The sequence below is a fragment of the Vombatus ursinus genome, unplaced genomic scaffold (assembly GCF_900497805.2).
Source record: "Vombatus ursinus unplaced genomic scaffold, bare-nosed wombat genome assembly UNPS02005236.1, whole genome shotgun sequence".
NCBI classification, from domain to species: domain Eukaryota; kingdom Metazoa; phylum Chordata; class Mammalia; order Diprotodontia; family Vombatidae; genus Vombatus; species Vombatus ursinus.
Genome location: NW_020945014.1, coordinates 4558770 through 4585411, shown reverse-complemented (window position 1 = coordinate 4585411; position 26642 = coordinate 4558770). Strand labels below are relative to the sequence as shown.

The 26642-nt window shown below is 38.2% G+C and overlaps 1 long non-coding RNA gene across 1 annotated transcript in view; it reads right to left on the bottom strand.

Annotated features, from left to right (window-relative positions):
* Positions 1–16945, bottom strand: part of LOC114030560 — a 64888-nt gene extending 47943 nt beyond the window's left edge. Inside the window, exon 1 of the long non-coding RNA XR_003567630.1 lies at positions 16925–16945. This is a non-coding gene — a long non-coding RNA (uncharacterized LOC114030560). The remainder of the gene's footprint in view (positions 1–16924) is intronic.
* Positions 16946–26642: the final 9697 nt, after the last annotated feature.

The window sequence follows — 26642 nt, the reverse complement described above, 5'->3', positions numbered from 1 at the left end:
AGGTTTTTACAAGATACTTTTCCTTCTCATATACTAAAAGATCTACTAATGAGCCACAAAAGTAGGGGGACAGGACTTAGACTGAAAGATTAGATGCTTTTTCTACTGATACAGCCAAGAAGCAGGAAGTAGGGTGGGAAAATAGGGGCTTACCGACTATTCACCACAGCATAATTAACCACAGAATCATTAAAAAAAACATAAGCCTATACTAATCATTTTATTCTATAATTTATAATTTAGTTCGATGGTTATCATTTCTTCTTGCATCATTGCAAGTAGCTCTAGTCTACTTGTATCCATGATGCACCTCTTCATTCATTACCCTTGGGTCCCACACAAGTTTGAATCTTCAGATGTTGAAGGTGGCCTCAACCTTCCAGTGTCTCAAATTCATAATCTCAAGAATTAATCCCAGATTGCTCATTCTCTCTCACCTCACATACCCAATCAGCTGTCCAAATCTTGCTGCTTTCTTACCTCCATAACATCTCTTGCATCCAACTCCTCTTCACTCACAAAGCTACCACCTTGGTTGAAGCCTTTATCATCTCTCACCTGAATTATTTTAAAGCCCTCCTAACTGGTCTCCAAACCTCTCAACTAAATTATTTCAAAGACCTCCTAATGTGTCTCCCTGCCTTAAGTTTCTCTACTATTCCAGTTCATTTTATATACCATTGCCAAAGTAATTTTCTTTAACATGTGACTCTCTTACTCAACTAACTACAGTGGTTTCTAAGATAAAATATGCATGCTTCTATCATTCTCATTCTCTCATGAATCTTCAATCTACTGGCTGTTTCTTTACTACCTACAGAAACACCATCTCACCCAACCTCCAAAAATCCTCACTTGATCTGTCCATCCCTACTAGCTATTATCCTGTATCTTACATCCCTTTTGTCACTAGACTTCTTGAGAAGGCTGTCTATAATTAGTACCTCCACTCCTTTCCTCACTGTCTTAACTCTCTGAAGTCTGGTTTCTGATCTCATCATTCATCTGAAACTGTTCTCTCCAAAGTTATCAAAGATCTAATTGTCAAATCTAATGACCTTTCCTCAATTCTCATTCCTTCCTGACCCTTGCAGTCTTTGACACTGTCAATCTTATCCACTAGCTGTGAACTCCTTAAATGCAGGGACTGGTTTTTTGCCTCCTTTTGTTTCTCCAGTGCTTAGCACATAATAAGCTCTTAATAAAAGCTTATGACTGACTGAATCACCCTCTTCTCCTTATGTTTTTGTGACACTACTCTCCTGGTTGTCCTCCTACTTATCTAAGCACTCCTTCTTAGTCTCTTTTGCTGGATCACAGTCCCTAAGCATGTGCCATTCCCCCTCTCCCTTCTCCCTCTACACCATTTTACTTGGTAATCTCATCAGTTCCCACAGATCTGTATCCTCAGATCTATCTAGGCCTAACATCTCTCCTAAACTAGATTCCAGCCTTTCATTTCCAACTGCTTCTGGATATCTAAAACTGGTTATCTCCTATATCCTTAAACTCATCATGACAAAAGTTGAACTCATCTTTTCCTCCAAACTCTCCCCTCTTTCTAACTTTTCTATTACTGTCAAGAGCACCATTATCCTCCCAAATCACCCAGGCTCTAAACCCTATCATCCTCAACTCTTTATTCTCTCTCCTCATCCCCCATATCCAATCTGTTGCCAAATCTTGTCATTCTACCTTTGTGACTGTTCTTACATATGCTTTCTTTCCTCCTCTGATACTGTCAATACCCAGGTTCAGGCCCTCATTACCTTACGTCTAGACTATACCATAATAGCCTTCTGGTTGTTCTCCCTGCCTCATGTCTTTCCTCAGTCTAGGTCATCCTCCACTCAATTGTTCTTCCTAAGTCACATGTCACAACCCTATTCAATAAGTTCAAGTGGCTCTCTATTGCCTCCAAGTTCAAATAGAAAATCTTCTGGCTTTTAAAATCCTTCATATACTTGGCCTCTTTCGACCTTTCCAGCTTCTAATATCTTAATCTTGTCCATACATTTTTTGATCCAATGACACAGGCTTCTCTGCTGTTTTACAAGAAACTGAATCTCTGGATTCTGTGCATTTTCACTGGCTGTTGTCCCCTATGCCTGCAAGGCTCTTCCTCCTTAGCTCTGTCTCCTAACTTCCTTCAAGTCTTACCTAAAATCTCTCCTCCTAAAAGTTTTTCTGGGTGCCTTCCCTCAGTTAAGTATCTCCAATTCTTCCTGTATCTCATTTGGTTTCTATAGTTATTTCCATGTTATCTCCCCAATTAGAAGTAAGCTCTTTTTGAGTAGGGATTATTTTATTTATATTTATATGTTTATGGTTTTATTTATGTATCCTCAGTGCCAAGCACAGGGCCTGACCATAATAGGTATTAATTGACTAATGATGGTGTCCTAAGACAAACAAAACTTCACAGGGAGAATATTTGTTAGAAAGATGAGACTTTGAACCACAGACAAGCTTGGTATTGTTGAAATACTGTGCAGTCTCTCAAATGTAATCCAACCTTTCTCCTATTCAGTTCTGAGTCCTACTTATTGTCCATCTGTAGAGTACATCTAAGATATAGGTACTAATATACAAGCTCAAGGAACTAGCCATCTATGGGCATGTCAGTCTGAACAAGCATTTTTCATCCATTTAGTTTGTCCTATATAGAAGAGTTCTTATGATGCTCTCTTTTGAGTAATCATAGCTCTTACCAAGGAAAGCCGGTGGTAAGTTTAGCACTGTGGTGAATCTACAGGATAATCCTCCTTTCAACAGCTTCATACAGGATAAATTGGAAAGGAAAGCCTTAGAACATCTAATTTCTGGGGTTGGATACAACTAGCACACTACCTATAAAGAGAAGCCTATGGCAGACATCTCCAGGATAGAGAATTCTACTTGGACTTTACAAAGGCAATTTTCCATACAGCAGTGAACTCCTTTGGTAATTATAAATCACCTTGTTTTACACCTCCCTCCATGTTAATTATCAGAAGGTCAACAAATGGAGTTACTGTTATTTCTGTGTTTGGATTTATCAATAACTCTTGTATGATCTTAACACATGCATGAGGAACTGTGTGTTGAAGAGCCTTTAAATAATCAAAGCTAGAGGAACTACGGGAAGACCTATTGTGAATAGGTCCAATTTTTCCAGAAAACAATTTGGGACTATGCTAGAAAAGTAATTAAATTGAATACTAATTCAAAAGATACCACTACTGGATATGAACCCCCAAAGGGGCCCCAGACAAAAGGAAAGATCCCATATATAACAAAATATTTATGGTAATACTTTTTTGTAGCATAAGGAACTGGAAACAAAGTAGAAAACCACTGAATGGGGCTGAAGAAACTGCTTTATAATACAATGAAATATAACATACAGTGGAAAAAGCACTGGCTCAGTAGTCAAGAGAACCTGGGTAGAAATCCTACCACTAAAGCTTTCTTACTATCTTACGTGACTATGAATCATTCAACCTCCCTGGGCCTCTGTTTCCTCATCTATAAATGAGAGGATTATATTAAATGGCCCAAGTTCCTTTCTTGCTCTGAACCTAGTTCTAGCTCTAGCTTCTATGTTCTTGTCCAAAGTCACAGAGCTGATAAATGGTCTAGCACCACCACCTGAACCCAAGTATTCTGATGCTAAGCCCAGTTTGTTGTCTACTACAATACACTATCTCTCCTTTTTTCTTTATGTAATTCCTTTCCTTTTCCTTTCCCTTTCTTCTCTCAGTCTCTGACATAAAGTTACTGGCACCCATTTTGTTGTTATTTAGTCATTTCAGTGGTTTGCCATTCCTTCTCCAGTTCATTTTACAGATGAGGAAACAGACAAACAGGGTTAAGTGAGTTGCCCAGGGTAACACAGCTAGTAAGTGTCTGAGGCCAGATTTTAACTCAGGAAGATGTCTTCCTGACTCCAGGCCCAGCACTCTATCCACTATGCCTCCCAGCTGCCCTGTGGTAAATCTAAGGGATAATCCTCTTTTCAACAGCTGCCTATATGATGAATTGGAAAAGAGACGTTCTGATATAAGGGAAGATATTGTTTCATTTATTCAAGAGGCAGCTTTGGCATAAAATAACAAATACTAGACTCAGAAGACCTAAGCTCAATTCCCAGCTGAAACATTTCCTGGCTATGTGACTCTAGTTGCTTCATCTATAAAAGGAGAATAATTCTAAGAATACCTGCACTATTTGACTCACTAATTTGTGAGGAAAGTGTTTTATAAAACCTGGAATATTATGTTTGAGTTATTAAAATGAAAGGAATGATTAAATAATATGTAGGATTTGTTAACAGACTAGAAACGAAAAGCAAATTTTCTGAGTCTGTGAGGTTGATACCGTCATGGAAAGTAAAAGGGAAATGTGAAGGGGCTACTAGTGAGACATCTAAATAGAAATGTGTTACAGATGACTAAAGCATAAACTGGAGAAATTATGGAGGTTCTGAGGCATCAGGAAAAATTCTGTAAACATTAGTATGTGAGTTATTATTTATTATTAATTTAAATATGAACTGGTGAAGGCCTAAACTAAAATAGTGACTGTACACTATAGGAGAGCTGCTTTTGAAATCAGTCTGTATTATACAGTACTTATTAGATGACCTAGATAGCTTCAATTAATAAGTTGCTTGAGAGCTCATAATAAACAAATTTAATTATATTTTACTTTTTTCAAAGCAAGAAACATTTTAAAAAATTATTCACAGAACCGGACAACCTAAATAAGCACTTTGTAAGAAGCTACTAACCTATGATTTTGTTTCTTTTTAAAGGAGCCAAGACTAGAGAAAGCAAAACAATGTTAAACAGCTTAATTAACAAATGCCACTGGATAGATAGCAGCTGCAGTCACAGCATGGACCCCTGTCTTGTCAGCAAAGCTAAAAGGAACTGACAATTGAGGTAGTTACTGGTTTTTTCCTTGTTGAGAAAAGAACAAAAATCAAACACTGGCATATTTTAAACAGTATATTTTAAGAATCTATGCCTCTAAAGTGAAGCAAAACATGCATGAAAATAGCCAAATCATTCCTTCATTGAATCTGCTGTAGAATTTTACAATTAACATATATCAATGTTTAAGCAGCTGGGTACCAAAAAGGGTTTTAAGTTACAGCACAATGTAAATAATAATAACGAGCATTTACATAGTATTTTAAGGTTTTCAAAACACTTTACATGTTTTCCCATATCTCATAACATATATAACATCTCTATGAAATTGGCATGTTTCTTTTCAATTATTCAGTTTAAAAAATTGTTTTATTCAGGCAAATATCCTAAGTTTACATTTCTTCATCATCATAAAAGCTAAGTACACTGACAGAAACAGATTTTTATTGCTGTCAGAATTGCAAAAATCAATATAGTACAGCAAAGCAAACTACATTTTATTCTGACTCAAGTGCAGACTCAACAGAAACTGCCCACTGAGAGTTCTGAGAATGTGGAGGGAACACTGTCTAGGATATAAGATAAAGAATAGTTCTCAGGAGTCTTGCATTCCCAGTATCATCATTGACCCACTGAATGACCTTGTGAAAGTCACTTCTCTCTATTGTGGGTCTTCACATTCCCTTCTTCTCCTTCACTTGTTTTTAAGTAAAATCAGCACCTTTATAAATTGGCTTAAGATTCACCCTTCAACCATTTAGACTATTACAACATTCTTCTTATTCTTACAGAAAAGGAGTTTCAAACTGTTGATGGAGAAGCAAAAGAAAATTCATCTAGATTCCAGAAGGAGTTTTCTTAACCATTTTTGTCATGGACCCCGTGGCAATCTGGTGAAACCTATGTGACCCCCCTTCTCAGAACACAATTTTTAAAAGCATAAGATAAAAATAAATATAATTTACACAGAAAACTAATTATATTAAAATACAGTTACAACATTTTTTTAATTGTTCATGGACCCCAGGTTAAAAAATAAAACGAACCCTGATCTAGAAAGAAAAATATGTGATCACTGAATGTTTCTGTGTCACTTTTTGAATTATAATATTACTTCAATCTACTTCTGTAATTTTTGTTTCTAGAAGGGATAGTACTTTATCTTTTTTTTTTCCTCATTTCAGACCATTTTTAGGAGTCTTAGGAGAGTGTGGTCTAGAACAGAATGCCACTTAAGGCTTCACCTTCATCCCGTCATAAAAAAGGGCCTTTTTTCTACATGTTTAGGGAAAGATCTACATTCCTTTCAAATTGTAATTTTATTTTCATATGTGCAAGAGTAAATAAGAGATGAGTGCTAACAATTTCCAACTTGTCGAAATTTTACAATCTATTTCTTTCACTCATATGGCTAAATTTACCAACTTTCCAACCAACCAACTTTCCAACCAACCAATTTGGAGAATATTTTATTCATTTCTTTATATAGTCACTGACACTTTTTGGACCATACTTTTAAAATCACTAACTTTAAAACTGTGAGTTTATTTTGGAACATATTACTCAACTCATTCATAATTACATGCAGTATAGCAACTGAGTTTTCATCCTTTTGAATAGTATTCTATCCCTGTGTTTCCCAAACTGCAGAAGAATCCTTCCATGTTTTATTGGTGTCTTTTGACTGAGAAACTAATACTTCTGTGATGAGTTAAGTTGTCGCCTCTTTCTGGAGGTATTGCCATGTTCAGCCTCTAAACATGCTACTGCCATGACATGTGCAAGGAGAACAGTAGGGATACATGAAAAGATAGCAAAAGGAACTGCTAAGAAAGCCCTTGCTATCTGGGGTAAATATTCATCTGGCCTACCAATAAAGCATGCCCAAAGATGTACTACAGACCCCCTTTCCAAATTTATTTTTTTTGTGGAATGGTATTTGAGGTTGGGAAATTATCAGTATAAAACAGAGACAACAATGCATTCAAGGAGCTCTAATACCACTTCCCCAAATCTGAGCAGGTGTAAGCTGTCCCAAAAACATTTCTCACTCTCTTCTGCAACCTTTTTGTTTCCTTCTTAGAAATGTGTAGTTAGAATTTAGAATAGTGAGAAAAGTCAGTTAACTGTTCATAAACTTTGATCCAAAGATGTATACCCCAAGGCGGTCAAAGATAGACAGTCTCTTTGTCTCTCTCCATATCTGTATATGTGTGTGTGTGTGTGTGTGTGTGTGTGTGTGTGTGTACAAATATACGTGAATACATGCACACATACATACATATGCATATATATATACATATACATATATATATGCACACTGGTGCACACTATAAGACAACTCGATAACTCACCATATTAGCTGGTTGTGATTAACTGCCTTTTTTTTTTTAACAGGGAAATCTAATACAGGGATGGAAAGATAACATCCAGATATCCAGAAATGACTTTAACATAGAAACAAAAGACACCAATAAAACTTATTTTTAATAGACTTGGATAGCTGGGAAAGGCAAAGGGGTAAGGGAAAATAATTCTATTTCTTCTACCAACCTCAAAAGGAAAAAGTTTGAGAACTACTTCTGTAGTCTAATAGATTTCACCTACAAACCCTAGTATTCAGATTAAAATACCTTCTAAATTTTCTCTTATTGCCACCAATTATTGTTCACTTATCTTCATCTAAATATGTTGCTATGACTTAATCATCTTTGACCTGACTTTGACTATAAGTTTGCCAGGTTGGCCACGGCAGTTCATTTTACTTTGTAAAATATTTGCAATCAGAATTGATAGAAATGGAAGTACCACACTGATAAAATCATAGATAAATGAAATAAATGATTCTTTACTTTAGCTTTTCTTCCCAAAAAGATCATTAACCTCCAGATCATTAACCTGTTCTGGAGATTGTTTCTTTTTTCCCCTTGATTCCTCAGTATCTATCTTCACAGAGTCCGTTTCTGTCCTCTGACACTGCTATACCCTGGTGCAGGACCTCATCACCTCATATCTGGACTACTGCAATAATCTTCTGGTTGGTCTCCCTCCTTCACATCTTTCCCCATTCCAGTCATCCTCCACTAAGCTGTTAAACTGATTTTCCTAAAATGCAGATCTTACTATGTCACACCCTTATTCAAGAACTCCAGTAGTTCCCTATTACCTGCAGGATCAAACACAAAATCATATTTAGCTTTTAAAGCACTTCATAACCTGCCTCCTTTCTTTCCAATAATCTCACAATTTATTACTCTCCACACATTCTGCAATCCAATAATACTGACCTCCTTGCTGTTCCTTTTATACAATATTCAATATCCTAGCTCAGGCATTTTTGCTGGCCCCACCTTTGCCTCCAAGCTTCCCTGTCTTCCTTCAAATCTCAGCTAAAGTGCCACCTTCTGCAGGAAACCTTTTCTACTCTCCTTAATCTTAGTGCCTTCCCTCTGAGACTATCCCCAATTTATACAGTATAGATATCATTTATGCATCCATTGTTTGTACATCAGACTGGGAGTTCCTTGAGAACAGGGACTGGTTTTTGCCTTTCTTTGAATCCCCAGCACTTAGCACAGTGCCTGGCACATAGGGCAATTAATAAACACTTGTGGGATAAACAGGTTCAAAATTCAAAATACTCCAACAGCGGACAAGGCTCCTTTTCAGTTTTTCAACACATGTTTCCTGAATTTGCAACATTCTTACATGAATCATAAGATCACAGAGTATTAGAGATGAAAAAGACCTTAGGGATCATCTAGCCTGTCTCCTGTATAATGTAAAATTGAGGGCAGGGATTGTTTTTCTTTTTTTTTTTTCTTTAAGTCTTTTTCCCCAGTGCCTTGCAAATAGTAGACATTGAAAGAATTTGAATTGAATGAGAACACAAGGCCAGATAAGTGATTTGTCCAACATCATTACAGTGGAAGTAGTAAATCTGAGATTAAAAACCAGATCTACTAACTCCAATGCACTATACCATCCCATCTCATAGCCATGTGCATCCTAAATGGTTGTTTCAATTTGCTGGATATATATTGCCTGTTACATTGAATTACAGTAACAGTACATAGTTATCTGTCAACCTGTAAATCCTGTGGCCCTACAGTCATATAGAAGAGAAGCCACACAATCTTTCCACAAAGTAACCACATAATAGATGCTCAACAAACACCTTTTAAAAAGTTGTCAGATTTCAAATCAATCCCAGCAACATTGAGATTGGGGGAGGAGAGTGGAAGGGAAGATTTGCTAAGAGGTAATAAGTGGAACACTTAGTCATCAGGATACCAGGAATAATCCAAGAAGAGCAACTAGACTTTGTAAAGAAAGAAATATGTGTCAAATGTCAAATATTGTTTGGAGTACAAACCATTTTGTGTCAAATATAAGACTTTTCCCAAATGAGGATAAGAGACAACAAGAAATCAACAGTGCTCTCTATTCTGATGGGCCCACAGAAATGGAATGTTTAAATTATTAGATACTAGGTTTCCAAGACTCTAAACATTTCAAATGTAAAGGTTTTCAGATCACCTATTAATTAGTATTCTATAGCCTGTGACAAATCAGAATTCATTCCCTCCAAGTTAACACAGGGATCTCACTTTCCCTTGCTCCCCTGGGATGACCAAACCCTGCAAACATATGCACCTATCTCTCTGCAAATGAGCCATAACACACAGCCAAAACAACCCTAAGAAGCTGTCTAAGAATGGAATCAATCTCTCACCACGTAAGTTGCTTCTCCTGGAAAACCAGTCAAAGAGAAAAGTACATTTCACTGGCTTGAGCTAGTGATTCAAAGCTATGAAGACAATCAATACAAAGTGCTGCCTCATTAGCTAACCTGGTAGACTACACTATTTACCTGACTTTAGCTTACAAAATTTAGCTAATTTTTCAACACCTAAAGGAAACCACTAAAGAATTTAAGCCACTAAAGAACACGAATGGTTTCAGTAACAAACTCTTTATCTCTGTCTGCTGAAAACCACAAATCTAGCTGCAAACAATTTCAAGTTCAAACTGCTTGTTTAAAATTCAAGCCAGGGTTTCAAAAAACAGTCTTGTTGAAAAATACACTCAGTATGCTTAGGGCATTAGCTCAAATCTGTAATCCCCACTCATTTTCCCTCAGCCTAGAATTGTGAGAAATACTGAAAGTATTTTAAAGTTCAAATTACAATTTCAGACTTTTGAGCTTCTATCCAATTTCTGTCAATAAGAAGTCACCTATACCATCACCATGCTATGATTTTAGCATACTTTGCCTTGCATTTATTTTTAAACATTCAAAGAAGCTACCTTAAAAAGTTGGATTTTCTGTGACTTTAGGATTTAACAGTACTAAGCATGTCGGTCAACAAATACTTATTACACATCAGACATTGTTATAGGTACGATTATATTTTCTTCAATTAAAAAAAAATTTACTTATCCTAGTGAAGGTATTTTAGCCTATTACTTCAAAACATGCCCATTTGAATATTATTGCAACAAAATTTTTTCAAGTAATGTCAAGTGTGAGCTGGTATTATTTTGCAACTAACACAGCAGCACCACAAAGATGGTTGTTCTTTTGAATGGTTTTAGGGCATAATACAAAAATCATTCTGACTACCCAGTGTGTTTTCATGGGGGTGGAGGGGAGAGAGGAGGATCCTTCAGTCAGAGAGTCTGATTAAGTCTTGCTTGGGGAGGGGAGGTGAGAGACAAACTCTGCCACTCATTTTTTTTATATGAATTTGAACAAGCCTCTGAGCCTCCAGTATTTCAATAAACTTTAGTTAGCCAAATTTCTAAAAGATCTATTAGGAAAGACTAATAAAATGTATAATAATAGTAGAAAGGCAATGGTAACACAAATTTTTCCTGATGCACTGTAGGTAGGAAGAGTTTGAAATGATGAAAAAACTAAGTCATGCTCTTTTCTATCAAAGACCCATGTGATTTTGAATGAAAAGATTTATTTCTAAAGCAAAATTAAGTATTAATATGATGCTAAACTATTCACTGAACCTTATATATATCATATATGCATGACTGTGAACAATCAAGCACAATGGAGAGGGGTAGGAATCAATAAGTAGTGACAGTGATGTTAAAAAAAAGAGCATGAATGAAACATTTCTTTACCATACAGAGAAGAGAGCAAAGTTCAAAAAGGAACACAGAACAGACAAGGAGAATAGTTTTGTTATTACCCTGTTACACTTCTTATAGCATATAGTTTTTATTTTATATATATATATCAAAAGTTCAGTTTCACATACTGTTTGTATATTGAAACATTCACATGTGATATTTAAGTTCATAATTAGAAATTCATATTTTTAAAAAGCACAGAAAAAATGTGATTATTGCTTACTAAACAATAATGACAAATAATCCTCACAGGTCACATTTATAGAGTATTTTACAGTTTACAACAACCTTATAAACTAGATAGTGATGTAATAGAAAAAATGCTAAACTTGGACTTGAGAGGCAAAGACTATTTTGGTTTTTGGCCTTGTACCCCCAGCACCTAAAACTGGCCTTTCTAACAGGTGCTTAATAAACACCTGAACTGAATCCCAAATGACACTTGCTAGTTTTTTGAGTGTGGTTAAAACCAGTTTTTGAATGTGGGTTGTCACTTTACTTTTGTGAGACTCCATATCATCTGTAAAACAAGAATAAATATTGATACCACCTATCTCAGAGTTATTGAGCAGTGTTTTGTAAACCTGAAAAGCAATTATTAAATCTAAGTGGTTAATCCCTACATTCACAGATGAGGGAAAATGAAGTTGAGAGAGGTTAAATGATTTGTACACAACCCTACTAAACGGCAGAGCAAATCAAGCATTCACTTTACCATCCCAAGCTAACTGTGAAAAGATGATGTTAGATTATACAACCTTAGAGAATACCATAAGTGTTCCAGGGTTTTGAAACTTTACTGTGGGGTTTAGTTAACAATGTTATCACAAACTGACAATGGTTTTTGTCAAAATTATCTATCTTGCTCAGTTCCTCCACATGACAGCAACTGGATAGTCAAACTAATCTCCCCTTGACCATGTCTTCTGATAGAAAAGAAGTAAGGAAAATGCCAAATGCTGATCCAAAAAGAGAGGAAGTAATAACGGACCTGAATAATTATGCTGGCACAAAAGTCAAAAACATCTTTCAAATATCACTTGTTGACATTAGTCAACTACAGGTGCATCCAACATGATCAGGTGCATCTAACATGAATTCAGCAGTTTTTACATATTAGTTTAAATTTCAAAAAGGATATAATTGCCTTAAGATCTGTCCATCAGCGTTTTTCAAATAGATTCTAAAACAGAACAGCTCTGATAAGGAATTGAAATTAAAACCTGAAAGATGATTTTAGCAAAGATTTTTCTTGCTTCTTATGCATTTATATATGTCATTCAACTCTCACCAATATATGAGCACATACTTTTACATTATTTACAATCCTCAGTGAAGACATACACTTCTTAAAAATTTTATTACTATTTTTAGAGTCTTTTGATAAAGGCATGAACTATGGAAAGTGAGATTTAAAAAACTAAACAAAAAAAATCAATTAACCACTTTTTTAAAAAAGTTACCAAGTGCAACAGCAGCTAGATCTTCATCTTTCATTAATTTACAAATGAACACTGTACATATACAACTAAAAATAATGGAATTGATTTTAATATTGGAGTTTGAGACAAATATATATAATTTGGCACTTTTCTAAATTAAAAATATTTACTTTTAACAGTAGATTAGCACACTTACAATAAAATAAATCAAAGTATTTATTAAGTGCTTATGTTCCAGACACTATCGGGTATTCAGTCACAAAGAATGAAATAATCCCTATTCCCAAGAAGCTTACATTCTAATACGGGATGCCCACAGATATTTATCTGTCAACTTTTGCACTTAATTTTTAAGCAAATGCACTTCTGAATAAGTCACTCTTTTCTAACTTTTAATAAATATTGCTTTCATTATCTTCAGATGATACAGGCATTTAGCATTCTTAAAAAGTAATTCTAGTCTTCAAGAATGTTAAAGCAAGAATGCCCTTCTCCAATCACCCCTAGTTATAAAGGTAGAAGCCAAAGACGGAATGATGACACTTCATTTTTTTCACTATATTAAAAAAATAAATTACTTCAAGATTTCAGCAAGACACAGGTAGAAATAGGTATCTATGTTAATTACATACATATGGTACTCAAAAAGCAATGAAATTACAGAGTGCAATTTTCTCACAACTTAAAAAGTTAATTTTTCCAACTAACCTCTTTGCAACATTGTTAACCTATTAACAATTCAAGTATCTTTCTTCAGATATGAAACTTAGTTCCCAGGAACACCAATGCATATAATACTATACTCCCTATACACTAAGTTCAGTCGTATTTCCTTGTCAAAAAAACTTTTTGATTATCTATATTAAATGACTCCTTGCCCATGTTTTCTGCTTTGTCTATACAACCATCATTACCATTTTCAGTCTGTTTTTCCACTCTTACTTAATTCATAATATACTGCTCACTAAAACATGGAATAATTTATCTCCAAGGGTTCTTAAATCCTACTACCTCCAGGAAAGAGGATTCTGCCCCATTATCCTTACACAAAATTATGTGTTTGAAATGATTTATGCAGTTATCACAATTGAAATTTATGTAAAACACCCTGCATATCTTAAAGCACTATTACGTCAGCTATTATTATCTATTTATCTCTGGCCTTGGTGCCTTTAGACATTACACAACTTTCATTCATGTATAGCTCCTTCTTTTTGTGAGCCCCTTTGAGGACTAGACCATGCCATTTACTACTATAAAAAACTTGTTATACTAGTTGATGATAATATATATCCTGAAAGATACAAATATCATCAGAAGAAAATATAAATTCTCTTGATCTAGAATTTTACACAATATTTAATACACGAATTCAAAATAGGCAATTATCTGCTGCTTAAAACAATGTTGCTACTACTTTTACTCCAACAAAACAGGTTTTTATTTTCAAAAGGAGCAAAATTGTGTCCAGATATAAAACATTTCAACTAATGAAGATCATTTTGAAACAACAGGTCTGAGTTGTGAAAACACTGTTCATTAGTGCATTTTACTTCTCTAAAGAGCATTATGTATTTGAATAATACAGACTTACTAGCTGGACTTACAATTAAATAGAAGTTGTTGGATGAGTCCAATAGGACAAATGGGTAAAATAAAAACTCAAATGTCCTTCAATAAAATTGAATTAGAAAAACAAGCTTATTTTCATTCAAGTTTTCACTTATTTTTCCTTTACTTTTCACATTCTTAAAGAGAGGATGTTCTATCAAAACACCTAACTTTATGGTATTATAAAAGAAATTAACACTAGATGCTTTAAAAAATAAACAATTTATAGGTTATGTAAAAGATTTCAGAAAGGTCCAGTCTATCTTACCTATTATGCAAATGTCTGTATTCTGAAATGAATTCCCTTTGATGGTGAATCTAAAAAAACAAATCCCCAAACTCTTATGTTGACTCCAACCATTGTACATATTACAGAACTACTGTCTAGGTCAGACAGCCAAAAAGCCAGATGCAAGCTGACTATGCAAGAAAAAGACTGCTGAAAAGGCTCACAACATATACTTTTGTTGGTGCCTCTAGTTAGAAAAACCTGTAATTAATTCGTGTCAAATCAGGGATTCTCAATGGGTTTTTTGTGTATGTCATGCATCCTTTTGGTAGTCTGGCTAAGCCTATGGATCCCCTTCTCAGAATATTTCTAAATGCAAAAAATAAAACACATTAAGATTACAAAGGAAAACAGTTACACTGAAATACAGTTGTCAAAATAATTTTAAAACAAGTTTATGGACCCCAGGTTAAGAACTTCTGTGACACGCCAAAGAACATGTAAATACATTCTTCTGAAGAAAAAGTGAAGGAAAGTTACCAATGGAAGTAACCAAGGCAGAAACGGCTAAAATTGCTTTTCTACATAAAATTGCAGTTAGGCTGTGAACTGGATAAAGGAGGCAAAGTTATTTAGAAATAATTCTAATTATCTTAAAATTATTTCTCGTTTAAGTTGCAGGGAAAACTCACAACAGAATAACAAAACCTGTTTTGAGTGAACTTTGCTTTCCCGTTCCTATTTGGTTATTAGCAATAGCAGAGGGAGGACCCTCGAGAGTGATTCAAGACAATCTCACAAACCAATCGAAGTCCTCCTTTTACTTTCCACCACAAAACCTACCCTTTTCCCTCCTCCCTGCGGTGGCAATTTCATTTCATGAAACTGACCAAGCTTCCAGTACGCTAAATTTGAACTTATTTCTTAAATTTATTTAATCTCAGGACCAAGTGTCCCTACGGAATGACCCTTTCCTTCTCTTCTCCCCTCCCCTTTTGTTTCTAAGGCATTCTCACCATTCAACTCCAGCAGAGGCCCGTCCTGTCCTACCACATCCTGTGGGATTCAAATCCACAAGGCTTCTCAGACTGGCTCTCGGGTTCCCTCCTTGAGTTGCAGTCACAAAACCGGCACCTCAGCCTCCAAAAACCCAACCTGACCCGTCCATTCCCCAACCCTCCAAGCTTTTTTATTGCTTTTCCAGCCCCCACCCCCAACTCCTTTCCAGAAACGGGTGGGGGGGAGGCCTAGAAGGAAAAGGAGAAGGTGGGTAGAGGAGTGGCTAAGGTCCAACCCCGACCTTACTCTCTCAATCCCCCAGGCCTAAGCCCAGCTCCATCAAACAACCAATTCGGATAGAATACTAAGTCGAACCCGCGCCCCCCGCCCCCCACCACACTCCCCAGGGAAGGGGTGGGGGAAAGGAGGGAGACCAGAAAGGAGGGGAGACGGGGAGAGGAAAAAGGGGACTCTTTTCTATGAACTAGAGAGGGGAGGAGGGAGAGGAGAAGAAAAGGGAAGAGGTGCCAGATAAGAAGGAGAGATTGGAGAGGAGGAGGAACCCTGTTCTATAAACTGGAGAGGGGAAAGGATGTCGGGAGAGAGAAAGGGGGAGAAGAGGGAAGGAGAGAGGTGGAAGGAGAAAGAGGAAGGGAAGGGATGGGAGAAAGAAGTAAAGAAAGAGGTGGAGGGGAGAAGGGCTAGGGGAGACAGGTGAAGGGGTAGGGGAGGGAGATGAAGGGGAGAAGGAATGGGGAGGAAGATAGAGGGGAGAGAGGATGGGGAGGAAGGTGTGGGGTGAAGAGATGGGGAAGAGAGTTGGAAGGGATAGGGGAGAGGTGGAGGAGAGAAGGAAGGGGTGGAGAAGAGAAGGGGACAGGGGAGGAGAGAGGAAGAGGGGACTGGGGAGAGAAGAGATGGGGAATGGGATGGGGAGGAGGCTGAGGGAGGAGAGAGGTGGAAGAGAGATGGGGGGGAAGACAGGAAGGAGGTGGAGGGGATTGGGGGGAAGGAAGGATGGCGAGGAGGAGGGGATGGGAGAGGAAAGAGGCGGAGGAAGATGGGATGGGGAGTGGGCTGAGGCAGGCGCGGAGCGGATGGCAGCGGGAGGCCGTGGGGGCACCAACGACCGGCGGCGGGCGGCCCTGCTCCCCGCCTCTCACCTTGGCACACGCGGCCGCCGGTGCTCCCGGCTCCCCGCCGCTCAGCTGGAGGAGGAGGAGGAAGAGCAGGAGGCGGCGGCTCCGGGAGCCAGGTCCTCCCGCACACGGCGTTACGCCCGCCCGGCCTCGGCCGTCCCTCCCGAGCAAGCAGAGAAAGGCGGAAGGCAGAAGCGCCCCCGCCCCGCCCCGCACGGTCCCGGCCCGGGCTCCCGGCACAGGCTCCGCTCGGCTCGGCTCGGCTCGGCGGGCTGGGCTCGCGCCGGCCCCCGCCCCCGCCCCAACCCCCACCCCGAGGCAGCCTCGGGCTGGCCTCGCGGGGCCCGCCCGCCGGCGTCTCCCACCTCCCCCGCCCCAGCCCGCCGGCACCAGCTCCCTCAGCCAGGGCCCTCCCCGCACGCCCCGGGGCACACTCACACTCGCTGCCGTTCGCCCGGGTCAGGGGCTCCCAAGCTTCCGAGTCGAGAGCAGAACCAGCCGGGGGCTCACCGGGCATGCGCCGAGCGGCTCGCGCATGCCCGATGCTCCCACCGCTTCCCGTTCCCTCACCCCCACCCCAGTTGCAATCCCGGATTGGGATCTCCTGTTCCAGGGTTTGGGAATGGCCGTGGTTAGGGGGAGGGGAGGAAGAGTATGGGAGGAACAAGGGCTGAAGGCGGGGGGAGGGAAGTAGAGGAGGTAGACCCCAAGGGGAGGCGGGTCGGGTTTAGTTGGGGCAGGGAATTAAATCTAGGAACGCTCCTGCTATGCCTAGGCACCAAGAGTAAAGACTTACACGTTAAGCACAGTTCATAACATTTGGGAATTGCCTAGCAGTTAGAGACCTTAGAGGACAGACCTTAGAACATAGAATGTCGGTGGCAGTAAGGACTTAGAACATCAAAATTGGAAGAGACCTTAGAGCCTTAGAATGTCAGAAGTGGAACAGAACCCCCCAAAAATGTCAAAACTGGAAGAAATCTTAGAGCACAGAATGTCTGAAGCAGTAAAGACTGTAGAAGCTAAAATGCCAAATTTGGAAGGAATACAATGTGAAAAATGGAAAGGGGAAAGGAAAGAAAGGAAACAAACATTTGTGAAGAAGGCACTTTACAAATCGTATCTCATTTGATCCTCACAAGAACTCTTAAGAGGTGGGTGCTATGATTAACCCCACTTTACAGCTGAGGAACCCGAAGCTCAGGATTACACAACTAGAAATATCTGAGGCCAATTTTGAACTCAGGTCTTCCTGACTCCAAGTCCAAGGTTCTATCCACTGTGCCATCTAGCACAGTAGAATTCAGAAGTTGAACAAGCCTTAGAACATAAAATGTCAGTAAAAAGGACTTTAGAATATAGAATGTCAGAGATAGAAAAGACCTTAGAACAAAAAGAATGTCTAAATTGGAAGAGCCCTTAGAACATAGAATGGTAGGATCTTAGAACACAGAGTGCCAGAAATAGACCTGTGACCTTAGAACCTAGAATGAAAGGGACCTTAAAAGAGAGATTGAAAGAACCTTAGAACATAAAATGTCAAAACTGGAAGAAATCTTAAAATATAGAATATCAAAGGTAGGAAATACCTTAGAATGTAATCTATCGTCCAAACCCCTCTTTTATGTTGGAAGACTTGGAAGATAGGAGGTTTCGGAAATCTACTTTGGGAAATATGGATAGTCAGTAAAAGGTGAATTAAAGTATTGTCCTTGGAGGCTTTTACTACTGACAGATAAGAAGAAGATAATATGTCCCTAAGGATGGTATAGAAGTGGGAGCTCTGGATGATAAATCAGAGATACAAATCTGCCCCTAATTTCTGTGAGATGTGGGAAAGCTCACTTATTAATCCAGTAGTTAGAAACTTTGTGAGGACAAGAACTGTTTTTTATCTTTGTTTTCTCAGTGCCTAAAACAGTGCTTGGCACATAACATGTGTTTAATAAATGAATTAAACTGACATCTCAGTTTCCTCATCTCTGAAATGAAAAGAGAATCCAAGAGAAAGGTATTTATCTCTGGCCTATTAAAATGGTAGAGTTTTGATGCAAAGTGAAGTGAGAAGAACCAGGAGAATATCTTACACAGTAAAAGCAACATTGTATGATGATCAACTATGAATGACAGCTCTTCTCAGCAATACAATAATCCAAGACAATTTCAAAGGACTCATAATGGAAATTGCTATTCACATCCAGAGAAAAAAATTATATAATAGAGTCTGAATGCAAATTGAAGCATACTGTTTTCACTTTTTAAAAAATGTTCCTGTTTTTTTTCTTTGTTCTGTTTCTTCTTTCATAATATGACTAATATGGAAATATATTTAAAAAGGGGAAGAATACTTTAAAAGTTCCCAAAATTAACTCACAAATCATCTAACTCGAACATTGTATGTAATGTTCTACATCCTTAGTTCCCTCTTCTGTGAAAAAGGGAAAGAGGTACATTCTCATATCTCTTCTTTGTGACCAAGCTTAGTTTGTATTTAGATGGATAACTTTAAATTTTGATTTTGCTATTGTTCTTCCCATTTACATTGTTATATCCATTGTTTATATTGTTTTCCTGGTTCTGTCTGCCTTACTTTTCATCAGTGTCATTTCTTTTGGCAACATAATGTTTTATTGTATTCATGTGCCACAATTTGTTTAACCAATCCCCAAACAACATATTTAGTCTATATTTCTTTGCTACTGCAAAAAAAGTGCTGCTATAAAATTTGGGTATTTGAGGAAAAAAAAGGAAATGGACAGCTTTCTATGCCATGGTCCCTTCCTTTTCACCTATCCTTTGGCTAAGGTGCTAAATGAGCAGACTTCCCTCCACTGACAAACAATCCTCTTCTGTGCCCCCACAAACACAAACAATAATGGTACTTCACTAGAGTGAGGTATGGAGGTCACCCTGAGTTCTCAGAGACCTTTGAATGAGGTCTAAGCTCTAGCAGGTCCTATCTGTATTTCAGAATGGGCCTAGTACAGACTGAAAACCTAAGTTTGGAGAGGATCATCACCAGGTTGACTGCAGGGTAAAAATTTTTCAGTCATATGAGAGCATGAATATGAAATCACAGATTCCTGAAGTGCTGAAGTGTAAGGATGAGTTGATCAGGTGATTCTCACAGGAGCTTCAAGGATTTCAGAGAATAGTTCACTGAAAGTTCAATTGCCCTGCTTTCCCTACCTCATATTTACAGGCCAGAGTGGGAGAAGAGGGAAGGGAATTTCTCACATTACCTCCCTCCCAACTGTAGGAGCAATAATGTTGATGTACAGGAGAAGCACATGGCTAGGAGCAGTAAAAATGATCTTATTTCTTGACTAATTTCTTCTCCTTTTTAATTTCATTTTCTGAGCACAAGTGAAAGATGAGAGCTCCAGAGAATGCACTTTGCACAGTCAAGATATTACATACTTGGTCTGGTGTATTTTCTAGAGCTGATGAGGAGTTGTGGGTAAGAGTTCAGGCATATTTCTTCCTGCTATTCTGCCATCTTGGCTTTATATCTATGCCTTATGTTTCAAATAACAAGACAGGTAGAGTAGCATCATATGTTAAGATATATGCATGTGAGAAAACACAGGAACCCAAGGCAATAAGTGTGGTGGAAAGCATTTGAGTGAAGATCAATAGAGACAGTATACATCAGAACACCTATATAGAGGGAAGGAATAGAAGAATAAGTTAGGAAATAGACCACAAATCTTTTACAGATAAATGATGCAACACTGAAGGGAGAATTCTATCATCCACATATGTCCAAGTTCTCTCTATACCCCTCCCAAAAAAAAGCAATTTTAGTCATTTCTAGGATTGCCTTATTGATGATGTTATCTCTCAGCAAAGGAAGGAAGTAATGAGTAACTTCTGGGTTGTTTGTTTGTTTGTTTGTTTTTTTACCAAATAAAAACAGGTTGGGGAAATAAAAGTTATAAGACTTGAGAAGCAGTCACCCCTCTGTAATTTTTCATAGATCAGGAGAGGAAAGCCAAGCATGTACTCCATATTTAAGGAAGGCAAATTTTAAAAGTTTCAAAGAGAGGATAGATAAGGCCCCATGGTGCAAAATTCAATAGGTGATATTAGTCCAAGAGGGATGAGATGTTCTCAAGAATGAAATTCTAATGACACAAAGATGGGGAAAAGAGGAAGCTATCTAAACACTGATGTGGAAGCACAGGAAACCCACCTATTACTTGGATTTTTATAGGCAGCTAGGTGGTTCACAGTGGACTGAGTGTTGGACTTGAGATATATAGATATAGATAGATATACATATATATATGTGCACATATGTATTTATGTGTATATATATATAGATAGTGCTTTGCAAACCTTAAAGTATCATATAAATGCTTACTATTATGTACACATACAGGTATTCACAAAATAGATTCAGTGATTTGGAGGGAAGGCACTAGCAGCTGGGAGGGTAGGGATCAAGAAAAAATACAGAAGTAAGGTGAAATAATAGGATGAATACAAATGCATTGCATCTTACTATAAAAATAACATGAGGGGTGCTAAAGCTCATAATGAGTTGAGACTGGTAAGGCATGCTAAGTACAAGAAAAGTGTTTTTTTTAAGCTATTTTGATGAAAAGAAGAGTATCAAAGAAGGTATATGTCTACTACTCAGGGTACAGGACAATGATAACAGATAACAGAAAGAACACAGGCCTTCAACATTTCTATTTTGCTTCTGTTTTTATTTCCAAGAAGAATAATCATTAAACTGGGATGCATAGAATATGTCTAAGAAACTGTTAATACTCATGATAAGTAGGGAGTATGAAGTGCTCTTAAGTTTAAGTCACTAGGCCCTGATTAACTGCAGCCCTCCAGGTGGCATTGCTAGCCAATAACCTGATCCTGTTGAGCCAAAAAATGATACAGTTTGGGGAGACCCTCTCCCCACCATGTCCCAGGGATATGATAGTTAGGTACTTCACCCTATGACCATAAGTGCTAGGACAGTACCATAAGCTTCTAAGAAAGTGGGTAAACTTTATACCCTAGCTCTGTCTCTCTCTGAGTATCCCTGTATACTCACTAAATAGGGGGTATGTATTTTAATGGATTTATCAAATCAGAATCATCTCTGAGCCTTCAACCATCTGCAAAAACCCACCTATTCCTTGAACTTGCTATATTGTATTGAGCCTTAGCCATGTGAATTTGGCACAATGAAGTCACTCCTCACAGAATCAGACAGAGTATCTAGACAGAACTGAATGTAGCTGTTTTACTCTTGGCACAGAGTAAAGGCAATAAACAGTAAATAATTTTGTGAAATTTACTGAGGGGCTGTTCTTATCCCCGCTCCTGCCTCTCCTAGGCCCAGGCAGTTCCCAAATGGCATATATTCTATTTTGAAACCAGGAGTTCAAGAAAAAAAAAAACAGTTGAGTTTGTCTAGCATCCCTAAGCAGTAACTCCTAACAGCAGACAGAGGAATGTACAATACAGTTTGCAATGGATGTTCATTGAGTAGGATTAGGTTTTAGATGAAGATTCAGGAATTCTAGACCTCTGATAGAATGGGCATAGATTCAGAATTACTGGCAGGGACTTCCAACTACATCTTGATACAGCTAGCTCATCACTAAGGGAACAATGGCAGTAGACTCAACAGCTGGCTCCAACAAGGAAAAGCCTGCCACTGAAATACAGTGATGTGTGCTCTCTCTCTGATTTTGACCACAACATCCTTCTCCTACTGCTGAATCTCATCACTTCCTATCCCATGCCTCTTCTATTGCTCTGCTTTCCTGTAACCAAAGCCTTGCCACTTGGCAGTGGGGGAAGGGTAAGCAAAAGAAGAGGGATGCTGTGCTAAGGACTAGAATAATTGGTGGGTGTGATTTTCTGAGCAAATGATTTTTTTAGAGAATGAGAGGGGTGCTTCAGTGCTATGAAAGGGCAAATACTGCCCCTATTTTCTTTAAAAAAAAGAGAGAGAGAGAGAGAACAGAGTGTGTAAACTGTAGGCCAGCAAAGTTCTCTGTATTACTGGCAAAAAATCCAGAATGTACTATTAAATGGATGGTTAGTAAATAATTAGAAAAGGAGATGGTGGTCACAGAGGATCAACATGTTTCCTTCTCCAATCTAGCCAAAACTCAGTTGCCAGCTATACCTAAAGTACTAGTCTGATCATATTACTCCAATTCTCAAAAACTCACATTTCTTTGCAGGTTAAGGTCACCACACAAAGAACAGTCTGACTATGGGTGCTGTCTAGGGGCGTATTGAAGCTAGTTCCTTCTGGCTCATAAAAGCATATTGTTAAATTTTCAGCAAGAACATTTGCATGTCAGAAATCAGCAAATACTACAAATCAGGACAATTTTGTCGTTGTTATTGATTTCTGAACTTAATAAAGTGATAGAGAAGATATTAATAATGCAGATTTAACCTAGAAGTGTGTCCTGCACATATCCCTCTCTCCCCTAGTTGATTGTTAAACATGTACCAGCACACTCCTGGTGCAGTCCCATAGAAAGAAGAGGCAACCAATTACTTGTTCAGAACTTTTCCCACATGCTGTCATTGGTCCTCTTTGAAAACAAAGGATGGACAAATAACAACAATTTCCTATTGATCCTGTATATAGCTTTCTTTGTGTATGTAAATATATATGTATGTGTATATATTTGTATATATTTGTGTGCATGTTGTCTCCCCTGTGAAATTGTAAGCTTCTTGAGGACAAGGTTTTTTTGTGTCTTGTTTGTATCCCCCCAAGTGCTTAGTTCAGTGCCTGGCACACAGTAGGTGCTTAGCAAATGTTTATTGATTGATCGATTAATATTTATACATTGTGTGACCTAGGAGCAAATCATTTAATCTCCCTGAGCCTCAGTATTTTCATATGTATGAGCTACATAATCTCTAGCTAAATTCTTTTCTCTTCCTTTTCTAGATCAGATTTCTTCATCCTAAAGCCTTGAGTAGCCAGTAGGTAAGAAGCTATGGTCCATTTTGAAGAATCATCATCCAGATTAGAGAAGGGAATATAATTCCAGATCTTCTTTTCAACTTTTAACTCAAGTTGTTTGCCTCAGTCCATTTTCCCCCAATTTGAAACAACTGAGGAGTTCATGGTTATTCCACCTGACATATTGCCTTTTTATATTATTGTTAGTCTTAATATCTGACTGCTCTGTTCCCCTTGTGATTTCATTTATGTTTTGGCTTGAGGTAGGTTTTTTTTCATCTTATCTGGTTTGATGACATTGTATTTTATTAGGATTGTGAGATCCCCCCCTTTTTTAAAAGCTCTTTAAGCCACAGCAAGTGGTATTTTATAACCTTCAACAGATCAACAGATGATTAATGCGTGTGACAACCTACAGGCATTTAACAGTCTTTAGCAACAGTTGAGGGAGGAGCTTATAAGCATTGAGCCACAAATAAATTGCTAAAAAAAAAAGGGCAACAAGGAAGGAAGGAAGGAAGAAAGAAAGAAAGAAAGAAAGAAAGAAAGAAAGAAAGAAAGAAAGAAAGAAAGAAAGAAAGAAAGAGAAAATGTTTGCATTCATCTCCCTCCATGGGGAAATATTAGCACTCTGCAGTTGTGGCTCAGTATGTCTCTGTTTGCATAATCCTAAATTGAGGATGGGAAAACTGAGGCATTCATTCATTTGACAAATATTTATTATGCTCCATATATGCCCAGAGCACTGTTCTCGGTGCTGGAAAATAAGCAAAACTTAGATGAGACAGTCCTGCCTTCATGGAACCTATAACCTAGTAAGGGGGTAAGTCAACAGAAATGTTTATGATAATATTACATGATAAGTGCATCAGAATGGTGCAAGTGCCATGTGAGGTTTAAGGGTGAAGATCATTACTGACTGCAGGGTCAGAGAAATTTTACTATCATTTGAGTAGGACTTCAAAGGAGAGATTGGAAATCAAAGGGTAAAAAAGGAAGAGAGACCATTCAAGCCACAGAGAATAGCCTAAATAAAAGCATGAAGGTGGGAAATCATGGGATCTATAAAGGGAATAGAATGAAGTACAATTTGGTTGGGGCACATAGTGAATAAAGCAGAGTAACTGAGATAAGGCTGCAATGGACTGATGTTCATAGAAAGAAAAGGATTTTAGTGTCCCAGGGCACATGTGTAGCCCAAGAATTCTATGTTGCAGAAGAAGAAACTGAGGCCAAGAGCAGGTGACTTTTTCAAGGTAACATAGCTAGTTTTTAGCAGGTCTGAAATAAGAGTCTGGGTTTCCTGACTCCCATGTGTCATGTCTTTTCTACCACACCACAGTGCCTTCACTCCCTCCTCATTGTCTCTTCCATCAGTCTCCTCTCTGTTCAGGTGGCCACCATCCTAATTCAGGTCTATCTCACCTCTCAACTGGACCATGAAAGTAGCCTCCTAATTGGGCTCTTTGTTTCACACCTGTGCCTTCTCCAATGCATTCACCAGAAAGCTGCCAAGGTAATATTCCTAAAGCACAGGTTTGGCCACATCATTCCTTTGCTCACAAAGCTCCAATGGCTCTCTGTTGCCTCTGGTATATAATACAGGTCCCTCTGATTCACATTTGAAGCTCTTCACAATCAAGCCCCAGACGATCTTTCAAAATGGATAACTCATTTCTCCCCTTCACATGCTCTTCGTTCAGCCACCCCATCCTACTCGTTGTTCCCCATATATCCCCTTTCATCTCCCTCCTTTAGGCCTTGGTACAGACTATCCCTGTGTCTGGAATGTTCTCTCCCCACTCTTCTGTCTCTTGGAACGCATAGTCCCCTTCAAAGCTCAGTTCAAATGCTACTTCCTTTAAGAGACCTGTCCTGATTCCTCCCATTATAAGTACCCTGCCTGATCCTTGTGAATTTTTGTGTATATCCTATCTTTACTTCTCTGTGAATATGTTGTATCTCCCAGGATAAACTCTTTGTGGGTAAGGACTGTTAATTTTTGTCTTCAGATCCCTAGCACCTCAAGTGCCTAGAACATGGTGGGTGCTATTGATTGTTGTCATCATCAAATGCCTGCTCATTGTTGCCATTTTGCCTATAATGATAACCAAGGCCAGTATTTCCTAGGACCGTTACAGACTTAGAGCTGAAAGAGATCTTAGAAACCCTCATTTTACAGAAGGCCAAAATGAGGTCCAAGAGTACAAGTCCAAAGTTATAACTTGGAAGTGGCCACACTGGGTTAAGATCCAAGTTCTCCTGAGTCAGCACCATGTGCTCTCTACTACCCAACAGGTAGTAGGCTACAAACAAAGGAATAGACTTCAACCATAGCTCATCCTGCTCTTCACGGTCTATCCTAGATCCTACCTGCTCCAAGTCTTTGTTAGTATTTGTTTCATTTTTATGTAAGAAAAAGAAACTGTCATAAAAAGATATCTTGGTTTAGTTTCCCCCCTAAGTCATGGTCCCACAAAACAATATTTTCCTCATATAAGACTAGCTTAAAGTCTTGCTTAAGGTAAATATATATATATATATATTTGGTCCCCTGAAAAATGTAATAGAGTATTACTGTAAAAATATTGCATTTTGGAGATGCTATCTAACCAACCACACTATTTGTTCTGCCTTTACAGTACAGTAATAAGTAAATTATACTATTAGTGATAGCTAGCATTTATATATCACTTACAAACATTATCCCATTTGATCCATAAAATTGTTGTGTAAGGTAGTTGTTATTATCTCCATTTTATGTATGAGAAAACTGAGATTGACAGAGGTTAAATAACTTGCCCAGGATCAAACAGCTGGTCTGAGGCCAAATTTGAATTCAGGTCTTCTTGACTCCAAGTGTAGTACTCTATCCACTATGCCACAAATAATTACATATACACTATTATTTAGAGCAGAAGTGTCACACTCACAGCCAGCCCAAGGCTTGAACCAGATTAAAATGTAATTAGGGAGTGTTTAGCAAAATTAACAAAAATACAATGCAACATAGATAATGTCTGTTTATTATTGTTCTCAGTCAATATACAGATGCTGGAATCTATTTCTATTTGAGTTTGACACCACTGATATAGAAAGTCATAGAATGTTAGATCTGGAAGAGACCTTAAAGGTGAGGCATAGTGGAAAAAAAGATCTAGATTTGGAGTAGAGATCTCTAATATTAATCAATCAATCAATAAGCTTGTA